The sequence below is a fragment of the Schistocerca americana genome, chromosome X (genome assembly GCF_021461395.2).
Source record: "Schistocerca americana isolate TAMUIC-IGC-003095 chromosome X, iqSchAmer2.1, whole genome shotgun sequence".
Classification (NCBI taxonomy): Eukaryota; Metazoa; Arthropoda; class Insecta; order Orthoptera; family Acrididae; genus Schistocerca; species Schistocerca americana.
Genome location: NC_060130.1, coordinates 371858994 through 371873956, shown reverse-complemented (window position 1 = coordinate 371873956; position 14963 = coordinate 371858994). Strand labels below are relative to the sequence as shown.

The following is a 14963-nucleotide window of genomic DNA, read 5'->3' as shown; positions in this document are numbered from 1 at the left end:
ATGTAGATGTAGATGAAGACAACAAACATAAAACTTTGGGAATAACCTTAATGGCATGTCCGATGAGGATGGCTGCTTTTAACTGGACGGAAACTAGGAGGAAAGTTCATGGTGCTGTATTGGAGAACATCCATCGAACTATGGACCTGGTGCAAAAAGTCAGATTCATCAACTCCTGCGTTTTGTCTAAAGCGTATTTCACTGCGCAGGTATTTCCCATCCCTAAACTAGTAGCGAAAGGGATCATGTCCACTGTTACCAATTATTTATGGCGAGGAGGCATATTCAGGGTTGGTGCGACTACCGTTATACTGGATGTCAGAAACGGGGGCCTCGGTTTGGTGGATATTCGCAATAAAGCGTCTGCTCTGTTCCTCAAACGGACTTTCCATATACTCAGAGAACTTCCACAATGTATAACCGCAAAGCTCTTTGAGGCTGTGATACCCCATAGCCTGCAAGCACCGATTGATGTGCGAAGGATTAATGCCCGTCTGCAGTATGTGAGGAACTTTTTCCTCGAAGCAAGTTATCTTAGTGACGAAATCAGAAGCAACACACGTATCACAGCGCGCGACATCATACTTGAAAGGAAGTTAAATGAGGGTAGAAACAAAATTGAAACGAAATTCCCAAATTGTGACTGGAAAGCTGTATGGCGGAACATCAACTATGCCGGGCTATCTACAGACGCTATTTCCGCATGGTACAAAACAGTTAATAATGTAATCAGCACCAACGAGAAACTATATGGGATCGGTTTAAACCAGACACACCTTTGTGGAAAATGCAATCTGGTGGATACACTCAGCCACAGATTCACCTGTGGTGGCAATGTGCATAACTGGAATTGGATCAGGCAACAAATCGCTTTTCTCACCAGATCCTCTACGGAATATATAACGCCATCGCTCCTCCTGAGACCAGACATGACATACTTTCCGAAATTAAAAACCAACGCCATTAGCTGGTTACTGGGAAAATATGTTAGTTATGTCATCCACACACTTGGGTCGGACAACGAGATAGAATTCCGCGTTTACATGAAGTGTGAATATGCAAAAATCAGCACGTATCGCAACCACAAGAAGCACTACGGCAACATGCTGAAGATCATTTTTGAAAGAATGGGTGTTGGTTAAATATGTGGAACCACTACAACACCTTGAACGAGAACGAACAGAAGAAAATTAAAAGTCACTTGGTTTCTTATTATTATTTACTAATACCTTGCTTCCGGAACATTTTTTTTTTCAAAACATTTTGTTCAAAATTACTCGTGTTCGACTTCCAAAGTATTTGTGTGATTCGAGAAGAATTGTTAAGTTTTTTTTTTTTTCAGTGTTCAGTTTCTACTCAGAGAAGAGGTTTCTTTGTCTTTCTTACATCGGAGAATGGAAATATTGTGTTAAGATTTCTGCACACTTAGTGATATGACCCAACAGGGAACATGAAAAAGGGGTGGGAGGGGTTTGGGCCTCGACGCACTGGCAGTGCCGTGAACAGACCCCACTGCTAGTGCGGTGTGTACCACGCCCTGACCATCCTAAAAATAAAAAAAAAAAATAATAAAAAAAATAAATAAAAAATAAAAAGAAAATGAAAGAGGTTAATAAAATTGGATTGCCGGGGAAAAAGGATGGATAAAAAAGTGGATAGAGAAAAAAAACAAAAAAAGATGAAAAAAGTGGTAAAAAGTGAAAAAAAGTAAAAAAAAGCGGTTCAAGGCGCTTCAGTCCGGAACCGCGCTGCTGCTACGGTCGCAGGTTCGAACCCTGCCTCGGGCATGGATGTGTGTGATGTCCTTCGGTTAGTTCGGTTTAAGTAGTTCTAGGTCTAGGGGACTGATGACCTCAGTTGTTAAGTCCCACACTGCTTAGAGCCATTTTTTTAACTTCACTATTATATATCGCCTTTTGAGATTTTTTGAAAATCCGGATAACAGTGTTACAGACTTCTAGTGTCAAGATAACCTGTCTCTCCTTTTTTGTGAATAGGCGTCGTTACAGAACATTTAAGATCAGACCTTGTTACACAAGTTAGTAATCACATGAACGGTGCAGAAATCTTCTGTACCTTACTCAATATTATTGAGCCTCTACTTTGGAGAAAAGGATGCTCGATCGCTATCCCCCTCTTCATCGTTACCTATACCTGCCACCATTTTGCAGGAAGTGAGGTATAAAATTTCCTTGAAAACCATGCAGTACCTATATTTATCCATTCCGAGACGACTGGAAGCTTTTTTGAATGCCAAGGCTTTCCTACACCGTATAAGACATGGTAATGTGCTGTATTTGTGATGTTCCGATATTTTTGTCCATCCCTGCGTTTCTACACTTCATTACAGCTTTTTAACGGCGTCATCTCCGTAAATTCAGCTGCGTCTTCTGTTACAGCCTGAAAAAAATGTGTCCTACTTAAGCCGTTTATACCAGATGCCCGAATACTGAATACCGTTTTAAATGTCTCTTCCGTGTGTTTCTAGAAGATAGCAGTACATATGAGGTGAGCAATAGCCGCTGCACAGTGTTTCGGAGTCAACGATCAGTCAGCTTCCAGTACAAGATGGCAGTTGTGTTGCTGGAATGTAATCTTCTGGAACAGCGTGCAGCTGTACGATTTTTCTTGACCAAATTGCTGATCACAAAGAGGGTTTTTCGTGAAATGAGTTCCTTATTATGCGGAGAATTGCGTTTCAAAGAAAGCTGTTTTTAAATGGACACAAGAATTCAGCAAAGAATGAGAAAGCAGCATCACAGACGTGAACCGTCCTAGTCGCCCTGTGGAGTTTATTAGTGATCCGACATTGAAATAGATGGATGAGAATCCAGAAGATCGCAGTGTGAAATCGAGACGTGGCGCGTCCCCTCAGTTGTTCTCGCAAAGCCGCATGCAACGTTCTTCATAAACGACTGAATTTTCGCGAAGTTTTGTATTCGGAGCGCAGATGGAACTGAATGGACCTATCGAAGTCGAACGTCACGCACTGTAGTTGAGGAAGAGGTTACTTCCTAACGCATATCATTACAGGGGACGACTCAGGGGTCCTCCACTACAAACCCGAGACAAAGTGATTCTCCACGGAATGGAATAGAAGCACCCCTCCTCTCCAGCAAAATACACTGTGTGACAAAAATAGTGAAGCAGTCATATGGGAAGGAAGAGACGAAATGAAACTTCATAGGTTGAGGGGATATGTGATGTTATTTCAGTGATTACAAAATCGAGTCAAATTTTCAAAGAACTCGGCAGTATGAACCCGCTCACCAGTATGACACTGTAGCCCCCCTGTCCCGGATGCATGCACTTATTCAGTTAGGACGGGTGTCGTAAACTCGTTGTAGTCTCTCCTGAAGCAAGCTGGAACATTACCATTATAACTGGTCCTTGAGACCGTGGACACTGGCACTAGGAAGGAGTTGTCAGACGAGCTGGACCCACTCATGTTCTATCATGGACAGATCTGGGTATCCTGCTGGCCACAGAAACACAACTCCACGCAGACAGGTGCCATGTGTGGACGAGCATTGTCGTATTGAAAAATGGCACGATAATACCGTCGTATGAGAGGTCACACACATGAGGATTGCTCAAATGGCTCTAAGCACTATGGGACCTAACATCTGAGGTCATCAGTCCCCTAGAACGTAGAACTACGTAAACCTAACTAACCTAAGGATATCACACGCATCCATGCCCGAGGCAGGATTCGAACCTGCGACCGTAGCAGCAGCGCGGTTCCGGACTGAAGCGCCTACAACCGTTCGGCCACAGCGGCCGGCTACACACATGAGGACGCAGGATGCCTGTGATGTACCGTTGTGCCGTTGGGGTTCCCTTAATCAGTATCAGCTGTGACTGGAAGTCGTTGCCGATGGTTCCCCACACCATAACTCCAGGAGCAACATCGCTGCACTTCTCCAAAACATTCGAAGAATGAGATCTCTCCCCAGGCTGCCGACACGCTCGCCAACGGTGGTCATCCTTGGTAGTACAGAATCGCGATTTATCGCTCAATCCAATACGACGGAATTCATCAAGAGTCCATACTTTCTGGTCACAACTCAATTCCAAACGTAGCAGTTTGTGTTCTGTTAACGGCAGCCTTCGCATGGGACGCTAATTCCCTAGTCCAGTTGCTGATAATCTTCGACCAGTGGCGCGAGGCAACACAGAAGGCAAAGGTCCCGACTTCGAGTCTCGGTTCAAAATTGCTCTGAGCACTATGGGACTTAACTTCTGAGCTCATCAGTCCCATAGGAACTACTTAAACCTGACTGACCTAAGGACGTCACACACACCCATGCCCGAGGCAGGATTCGAACCTGCGACCGTAGCGGTCTGATCTGGGTATCCTGCTGGCCACAGAAACACAACTCCACGCAGTATGACACTGTAGCGCCAGACTGTAGCATCCGCTACAGATTATTAGTGACTGTAGCGCCTAGAACCGCTCGGCCACCCCGGCCGGCTCGAGTCTCGGTTCGGCACACAGTTTTAATCTGCCAGGAAGTTTCATATCAGCGTACACTCCACTGTAGAGTGAAAATTTCATTCTAGGTAACACAGAATGTTGGAAAGAGTCTATTATTTGTTCTCGAATTGCAGGCGCAGATGTGAATTGGATAAAAGGCGCTTGGTGCATAATACGATGGTTCTCCCTTGTGGTGGTCACACGTGGTCGACCTGAACGTTGAGTACGAACATGCCTTCTCTCACATTTCCGTGCAGTTCAACATTGTGCCACTGTCACATCCGAATGCCTCACAGATCTGGATATTGCACGGTTCGACCAGCCGGCCAAATGAAGACCGACAATGAGGCATCTTTCAAACCTTGTCCGGAGCTGGTAACGCCGTCTCATACGAGTATGCGACACCTCCGCGTCCTTCAAAATAATCACTCAACATTTGACGCTCTGCACGTCCGTTATATACCCTGTCAGGCCAGGTAGCAACACTAAACGTGAACAACATTTATGCACTCTGGTGGCCGTTCTACCTGTCACAGAGAGTGGAAATTCTAATCATTTACATGCTCGCCACTGGTGTGTACGTGTACGATGTTACATTGACAGTCGATCATGTCTTCTGGGTGCTCTTTTTTGTCAGTGAGCGTAAATAAATAAATAAAAAGCTCAAATAACATCAGTCGGCACACAAGACGATAGTGACTGTATTTTGGGAAATCCAGGGTGTATTATTGCTGATACTCCAGCTTCATGGTGAGATTTAACACCGTTCCCATTGTGCCACACTGCGCGAACTGCGACCGGCGCTGGAAACGACCTTGATAGAGTGATAGGGATCGTGATTCTTGTGCCTATCCTCACGCAGCAAAACAAACCCAGGGGTTACTGCAAATATCCACCATATATCTCCGACTTAGCCACCAGTGATTTTCATTTGCTTGAGCCCCTTAAAAAACGCCTGGGTGCGCAGTAGTATGTAGACGATGAGACCGTAATTTGAGAGATCACTCGGATGCAGCAGCTGCCACGAGAAATCCTTGCTGCATGCTTGTAAGACCTAGTCAAGCGATTTGATAACTGTTGTAAACAGGGCGAGAATGTTGAGAAGGAAAATAAATTTTTCGCTGCTATTCGCAGCGCTGGTGTTATTACCTATCTTACGACTTCTTATTTAATTATGCATTATTTCACCTGCTAATAGTAGGGCCGCCAGACTCTCTTTCACAACTAACCAGACATCCTTAGCGAGGTAACATTACATAATAATAATAATAATAATAATAATAGTACATGAATATAGATATAGTAATGAGCACATGGAATTTAAAACATGTCAGACTTATTACCCTTACGTTAAGCAATATTCTCATTATTTACTTGTCAAATATGAGTAACGACATGTAACAGAAGTGTGGTAGCAGTACAGAAGGAATCAGTACACAGGGTGCTTCTAATTAAGCCTTCGCTACTTGAGCCTGTGTAGACGGAAAACTATGTATTGTAAGGGTACCAAACTTGACAGGAAAGATGTGCAGACTGTGCGCTGCAGCACACCGTTGTTACTAGCGTTGGTCTCGTGACTTGCCTTTAGGCGCCGGTACTGCTACAGCGACGTAGGATTGAAACACAAGCATCACTATGCATTAGTTTCCGACAGTCAACATGGGCTTGGACAAAGCGAACAGGCTTTACTCGTAAGGCCATTTTATCAAAACAACAGCAACAGGCTATTGCTCTTAGCGAGTATCGACACATTAAAACAATACGGAGAGCTCTTCATTCCGCATCAGCGTTGAAGGAACATGATTCGGTAGTTCGAATAAACTGGCGATTTGGGATTTCTTCCTGGAAGAGGGCTGAGAATGCTGGACGCAACGAACGATCTTCAAGCAGTGCACGAGCTGTGTTACGAGAGCTGAACATTCCATTGTCCAATGTTGAAAAAGTGCTAAGAATAATTGTGAAATGGTAACCATATAAACTTCACATTACCAACTTCTGAACATGACGTTTGTAAACACGAACGTAAACATGTTACGCAATTAACAAATGTTACCCTCTCATGTCGAAATTAAAATGTGTTTCTTTCATTGTTTTTTCGTTATTTTTCTTCCGCATATTCTTATAAATGTTTCCACAAAGTTTCCTTGTCCTACGATCTCTAGTTTTTCGTGGGGGTCCTCTCAGGTAGAGAAAGTTTAATTATAACCACCCCATAAAGAAGACGTAGATTGGTCAGAAGAAAAGCGAGAAGTTGCCTAATAAAGCAAGACTAGCATATGGAATGGAAAGTAGAAAACAAAAACAGAAATGGACCAGAAAAGCATGTATAGTTCACTATACAGTGTGATAGAGATACTTCTACACTGCTGGATAGAACCAGCCCCGGATCTACGATATTTCTGAACCGGGGCAAAAACTTGATGGTGGCGCCCCTCGAGCGTTCGAGATAAGACGTCAAAAATTTAAAAGAAAAATCGATTTTTCAAAAACATATTCATTTTGTAGCGCACATCTTCCTGAGGAGTTTGATATATAAAATATATACGTTCGAGGAAATTTAAGATATGTTATTTGGTCTTAAGTGTAGCAAAGTGCAGTGCCACACCTCTTCAAACGGCGTTCTTCTGTCACACGTCACTATATTTTGCTCTGTGGAATTCAAGCGTGTGCATTTTGCAATGGAGGCCATCAAACCTATATTCAGGACAGTGGAAATTGAAATGTCCCGTGGTGCCTTTCCTGCTGCCAGTGGGCCTGTTTGACACCCAACACCCTTTTTTTAAAAAAGAAAAAAACGCACAATTAACACTGGGTGGGATTATTTGTGACTGGGAGGATAAGAACTCTTCAGCAAATTTGCACTGTTTGTTGTCTATTACTAATAACTTTCTCTTTTGTGTGACACAAAATTAAAAATGGTTCAAATGGCTCTGAGCACAATGGGACTTAACATCTGTGGTCATCAGTCCCCTAGAACTTAGAACTACTTAAACCTAACCAACCGAAGGACATCACACACATCCATGCCCGAGGCAGGATTCGAACCTGCGGCAGTAGCAGTCGCGCGGTTCCGGACTGAAGCGCCTAGAACCGCTCTGCGACAGCGGCCGGCCATAAAATTAAATATAGGAAACACAAAAGCAGTGAAGACGAGAGACATGCAAGACAGTACGCATTTCTTGAATCCTTGGGTCTCAGCATTTTTTTCTCTCTAATCTTGCTACAGCTTTACACGGTGTGCTTTCCTTTCTGCGAAAGAATCTATTACCCCATTAAAGTTCGCCAAACTTTTTGCAACATGAAAAATCAAAATGTCGTTGTCTAATACTGAAAAAGCTTTTAATACGAGTAGCAGCCAAGACTTGTGTGGTTTCTTGATTTGAATACGTCTATCTTGTCACTGTCTGCTAGGCAAAATGAAATAGGCAAAATTTTTGAAATTTGTGGTAAGGTCTTATGGGACCAAACTGCTGAGGTCATCGGCCCCTAAGCCTACACACTACTTAATCTAACTTACACTAACTTACGCTATGGACAACACAGACACCCATGCTCGAGGGAGGATTCGAACCTCCGACGGGGGAGCCCCACGGACCGTGACAAGGCGCCATGAAATAGGCCTTCTTAATATTGCAGCAATTGTAACACACGCCAAATAAGCGAGACTGTTTAGGCACAAATGGTCATTATTATCTACCTCATTTAGTACATAAATAACACAACAGAATATAATTCACGAAGTACCAATATCAAATGCCTATTAGGCGTACTACAAGCAAAAAGTTTTATGTTAGGAAATAGTTTCACATTCATTTCATATGCTCAAGTTTCTCAAGTATGAGATCGAAAAGTAATAGTTGTACGAAATTTTTATATAAATTTGGAATCTTCATATTCTTCCATATAATTTGTGTGATGTCCCCGTTTCTTCTCCTTCCTCCTTCTAACAAGCAATCTTGTCATCCTAATTCTCTAACTATTCCTGCTATTGTCAAAACTTATTCTCCGGTTAATTTCACTGACCCTTCCAGAATGATCGGTTCAGTTACCTCGCGTTTATTCTCCGGTTACGCGCTATTACGTGTTGGTGCAACGCGTCTTCCGCGCTGTTCCGAGAACGGAACTTCAGTGGCTGCTGACTGGGGACTGTACAACTGGCCCTTACAAGCACAGAGTTCTGGCAAACATCTTCTGTGAAAATTCCATTTTCTTGGCCACATCGAGAACGTAATATGTAACCTTTCTTACATGTTATTCCTGTTAGTCGATTTATTTCCATTCTGAATCTACAGATTTCGGTAATAATGATAACAACGCTTATCATTGACACATCCAATCAACCACATAAACAAACAGCGATTAATATTCATCCGTTCTGGTTTATTCGGCTCAGCTCATATAGTCGCGTCCCCTTTTGCCTGGGGGGAAAGTTTCTTATTTCTAGATGCGACGGGGACTCCCCTAGCACGTACTCAATGCACGCATTCAAAAATCAACTTATGATTCGTACAGAAATTAACTTAGAATGTGTTCAGAAATGTTCAAAAACCAACAGGGATGCGTTTCAAAATCATATGAACAACCGATAGACCATTCTGCGCTTAGTGAAACAAGGTTTTCTTTCTTCAAGAATATGAATTTGGCGCCCATGGCAGATAACCCGGTTTGCCCTACCCCCTAGATCCGGGCCTGGACAGAACAGTTAGGATATTCCAAGAGGAAGCTACAGCTGTGATAACAGATAAATTCCTAATCTCTCCTTGAATGCAGAGTGGTAGTTGTTGATATGATGCAGATAACAGGGTATTTTCTTCCACAGTCGTTTGGCGGAAATGGAGAAGGAGGTGGAGAAAGATTTAGTGTTATGCCAAGATGTTGGACGTATCCTATCTGGTATTCCAGTTCTGGGATGGAGATGGATATTTGATATGTCAGGAGAGGTACTAAGAACATCTGTGAGTAAGAAGCCTATTAAATAGAGAGTGCGAAAATCGCATATGTATCGTGATCAGAAACAGTACTGTCAAAACACACACACACACACACACAGACCCACTTGTTCCATCGACGATCCCGGCCAGCTGGTAATTGTTGTATTCTCCAAATACACTATGTGACCAAAAGTATCCGGATACCTGGCTGAAAATTACTTACAAGGTCGTAGCGCTCTCCATCGGTAATGCTGGAATTCAGTATGGTGTTCGACCACTCTCAGCCTTGATGACAGCTTCCACTCTCGCAGGCATACGTTCATCCAGGTGCTGGAAGGTTTCTTGGGGAATGGCAGCCCATTGTTCACGGAGTGCTGCATTGAGGAGAGCTATCGGTGTTGGTCGATGACGCCTGGCACGAAGTCGGCGTTCCAAAACATCCCAAAGGTGTTCTATAGGATTCAGGTCAGGACTCTGTGCAGGCCAGTCCATTACAGGTATGTTATTGTCGCGTAAACACTCCACCACAAGTCGTGCATTATGAACAGGTGCTCGATCGTGTTGAAAGATGCAATCGCCATCCTCGAAATTCTCATCAACAGCGGGAAGCAAGAATGTGCTTAAAACATCAATGTAGGCATGTGTAGGGATGCAAGCCCCTTCCACGAAAAACACGACCACACCATAACACAACCGCCTCCGAATTTGAGTGTTGGAACTACACACGCTGGGAGGTGACTTTCATCGGGCATTCACCATACCCACACACAGCCGCCATCGGATCGCCACATTGAGCACCGTGATTCGTCACTCCACACAAAGTTTTTCCACTGTTCAGTCGTCCGATGTTTACGCTCCTTACATCATGCGAGGCGTCACGAGCAGCCGCTCGACCATGAAATCCAAGTTTTCTCCCCTCCCACCTAACTGTCATAGTACTTGCGTGGATCCTGATGCGGTTTGTAATTCCTGTGTGATGGTCAAGATAAATGTCTGCCTATTACACATTACGACCCTCTTCAACTGTCTGCAGTCTCTGTCAGTCAACAGACGAGGTCGGCCTGTACGTTTTTGTGCTGTACGTGTCCCTTCACGTTTCCACTTTACTATCACATTGGAAACAGTGGACCTAGGGAGGTTTAGGAGTGTGGAAATCTCGCGCAAAGACGTATGGCACAAGCGGCACCCAATCACCTGACCACGTTCTAATCTGTGAGTTCCACAGAGCGCCGCATTCTGCCCTCTCACGATGTCTAATGACTACTGAGGTCGCTGATACGGAGTACCTGGTTGTAGGTGGCAGCACAATGCACATAATAAGAAAAAAACGTATATTTTTGGGGGTGCCCGGACACTTTTCGTCACACAGTGTACTTTTGTCAATAATAAATGTGACAGGAAGAGAACCCCATTCCACCGAAAGTAGTAATTAAGGTGGCTTGCTTGAAAGCAGGAACTGTATAGGCTCGGTACAGGGCCAAGTTATTTTAAGCAAAGTACAACAAAAATGATAGAAACACAAATTAGCAACAATCTGCTACAATTTATTAAATAAAAGTATACATTACGTAATTTGGGTGTGAAGAGGGTGAGAAGCAATGTAATGAAATGTTCACTTCCATTGACGAGTCTTTTATCACTGGTCTAGCCTTGAATCCGGTGAACGATGACTAACATAACTAGTAGAACGTCCAGTTGGTCTCTTCTGGGCGGCAAATGTAGAGAAGTCTTGTTGTTGTCAGAAGGCATGCTGTCGATACAACGGAACTAACTGCAAATGCACACTGAGCTGAGCCGTGCGTCCTCTTATATCCGCGTCTGGCGATGGATGTTCATACGGGACCGCGATGCAAGGCGGAACCATAACGTAGACCTTGTTGTGTGCCCCTCTGTGGCCTCTGACCAAACGTATGTTGCGCTCTCCGGGGGCTGGTCTTGCAGTGTCCTGCCCTCTCTGTGTACGCCTGTGTTTCGTACACAGCAGTCATCAAAGTGCAGTACGCATTTACGCGCAATCGCGGAGTAGGGGCCCGCACCGCACAGAATCCCGCAGCACAAAGATTAGAACAAGAAGTCTTTTTTTAATATTGTTGTGCAGGCACTATTATAATCGTAACAATACAGACATAATTATTTGTATGGGCTTAAGCGGCTGGATTTCTCAGTAGTCAGCTGACACGAGGGTTAGAACTTTAATAATGGCAACTATTTATTTACAGCTCGTACAAAATAGATACGTGTTTCAAAATTTTAATGACCTTCAAAGTAGTCACCAGCATTGTGTATAACCCGTTGCCAGCGATGTGGAAGTAGTGGGATACTCTTAGCAGTGATCACGGAATAATGTAGATAGAGAGGTACAAATTGACACACATGCTTGGAATGACATGGGGTTTTATTAGAACCAAAAAAATACAAACGTTCAAAAAATGTCCGACAGATGGCGCTTCATCTGATCAGAATAGCAATAATACGCATAACAAAGTAAGTCAAAGCAAAGATGATGTTCTTTACAGGAAATGCTCAATATGTGCACCATCATTCCTCAACAATAGCTGTAGTCGAGGAATAATGTTGTGAACAGCACTGTAAAGCATGTCCGGAGTTATGGTGAGGCATTGGCGTCGGATGTTGTCTTTCAGCATCCCTAGAGATGTCGGTCAATCACGATGCACTTGCGACTTCAGGTAACCCCAAAGCCAATAATCGCACGGACTGAGGTCTAGGGACCTGGGAGGCCAAGCATCACGAAAGTGGCGGCTGAGCACACGATCATCATCAAACGACGCGCGCAAGAGATCTTTTACGCGGCTAGCAATACTTTGTTTTTTATTTTGGTTCTAATAAAACCCCATGTCATTCCAAGCATATGTGTCAATTTTTACCTCTCTATCTACATTATTCCGTGGTTTATTAAGTTTTCAAATTTATACTGACTTTTTGATCACATTACTCCGAAGTACCACAATAACTATGGGCCGTGACAAAAAGAAAACAAGTTCATTATCAAGCTGAAATGTGTATCTATAAGATGCGGAAAAATAATATTTTTTACCACATAGCTTCCTCAAAATGGAATTAGAAAGACTGAATAGCGGAGAAAACGCGGGAATCCCAAAACAGTGGTTTTTACTTTTTTACGCAAAAACTAAAATTTCACTGAGAAACTAACTACAGAAACTGTTGTAGCTTTGCTTCACCTACGTAAAATATTTTTTAAAGGGAAATCGGATGGCACGAAATTTCACTCCCCGTGTACCGCGCGATACGTTTTGCGCGGAGCTACCAGCATCTCAGTGGTCGTGGGTTGCCAGCTGGAGGGGGAACCTTGACACACCTCTCGCGGCGCGAAGGCCACTCTACTTGCTACTATGCTCTGTGAGTAAGAGCTGGAGTTACGCCAAGAACAGCCTCGCTACCTGCAGACGGACACCTTGCCCAGAGTACAACAATTTTACAGCGGCAAACTGCTCTTAAGAGGATCCTTATCTAACGCATCCAACTTGTGAGCTATCATGTGTACGACACCTCCACCAACTACATAAGAAAAGCAGAAGATCAAACAATGAATGAAAAACTGTCATGGCAATGTTAATCCAGATCTGCAATTACACAGCATTTTAATGAACAACTATCTGATCAAGGGAATTTGCCTCTAGTCTTCTGAAATACGTTAGTGGACATTTTCAGAAAAAATGGCCATGTTACAAACTGTACCAGTTATTATAAACAAATACACAGAAGTGCCAAATAAACTGATACAGGCATGCGTATTCAAATACAGCCTTATGCAAACAGGCAGAATACGGCGCTACGGTCGGCAACGCCTGTATTAGACAACAAGGGTCTGGCGCAGTTGATAGATAGGTCATAGCTGCTACAATGGCTAGTTATCAGAATTTAAGTGAATTTGAACGTGGTGTTATAGTCGGCGCACGAGCGATGGGACGCAGCATCTCAAAGATAACGATGAAGTGGGGATTTTCCCGTACGACCATTTCACGAGTGCACCGTAAATATCAGGAATCCGGTAAAACATCAAATCTCCGACATCGCTGCGGCCGGAAAAATATCCTGCAAGAACGGGACCAACGACGACTGCAGAGAATCGTTCATCGTGACAGAAGTGCAACCCTTCTACAAATTGCTGCTGATTTCAAGGCTGGGCCATCAAGAAGTGTCAGCGTGCGAACCATTCAACGAAACATCATCGATATTGGCTTTCGGAGCTGAAGGCCCACTCGTGTGCCCTTGATGACTGCACTATCCAAGGCTTTACGCCTTACCTGGACCCGTCAACACCGACATTGGACTGTTGATGACTGTAAACATGTCACGTGGTCGAACGAGTCAAGTTTCAAATTGTATAGGGTGGATCGACGAGTACGGGTATGGAGACAACCTCATGAATCCATGGACTCTGCACGTCAGCAGGGTACTGTTCAAGCTGGTGGAGGTCTGTAATGGCGTGGGTCGTGTGCAGTAGGAGTTATATGGGGGCCCTGATGGGTCTAGATTCGACTCTGACATGTGACACGTACATAAGCATCCTATCTGATCACCTGCATCCATTCATGTCCATTGTGCACTCTGGTCAATTCCAGCAGGACAAAGCGACACCCTACACATCCAGAGTGGCTCCAGGAACAGTCTTCTGAGTTTAAACACTTATGCTGGCCACCAAACTCCCCAGACATAAATATTATTGAGCATATCTGGGATGCCTTGCAACGTGCTGTTCAGAGGAGCTCTCCACCCCTTCGTACTCTTGCGGATTTATGGACAGGCCTGCAGGATTCATGGCATGAATTCCCTCCAGCAGTACTTCAGACATTTGTCGAGTCCATGCCACGCCGTGTTGCGGCACTTCTGCGTACTCGCGGGGCCCAACACGATACTAGGCAGGTGTACCAGTTTCTTTGGTTCTTCAGTGTAATAACAACGTAAAATCGAATGTAAAACTAACATTGTCTTAAATGGTAATCTATTATTGTAGTCCACAGTAAACTAAGAAATTCTTCTTCCATTCGTTAGCGTTTATCCTATCTAGCTGTGAACTCCGCTGTACTCAACCTTTGGCAAATTTGTTTTAAGTAACTTTGCGGCCGGATGCCGTTCCTGTGGCCACAGTCGGCAATTACTTAAGGGAGGGAAGTCGTGCGTGTCATCTGCATGTGAACTGCGTAAACTTTGTTCTGTATGTCATCGTATTTTAACTGTTTGTCCATCACATTTTGTGAAGCGAAAATAGGGTACGAACCCAGCATTCGCGTCGACGAGCGTGGAAAACCGCCTAAAAACCGCACTCAATCTGGCTCGTGTAGCGACCACAGTCGTTAATCCGTCGAAGGATCCGGGCGTGCTTCCCCTGCCTATCTGGTAACCTAGCACTCTGCGCATTGCACTGTACGATCAAGTACCGTCATAAACTGCAAACTAATCCCATTAAAATGAAAGAGGAATTTATTTTAATTTTTTTGTATTTCATCAGTTATAGATCACAACTTGTATTGGGTTGGTGCATAAGTTCACAGCATTTTTCCTTAAACTTAGTG

At 43.9% G+C, this 14963-nt stretch overlaps 1 protein-coding gene across 1 annotated transcript in view; it reads left to right on the top strand.

Annotated features, from left to right (window-relative positions):
- Positions 1–14963, top strand: part of LOC124556038 — a 353229-nt gene that overhangs the window by 206484 nt on the left and 131782 nt on the right. The gene's annotated exons all lie outside the window — the stretch shown is intronic.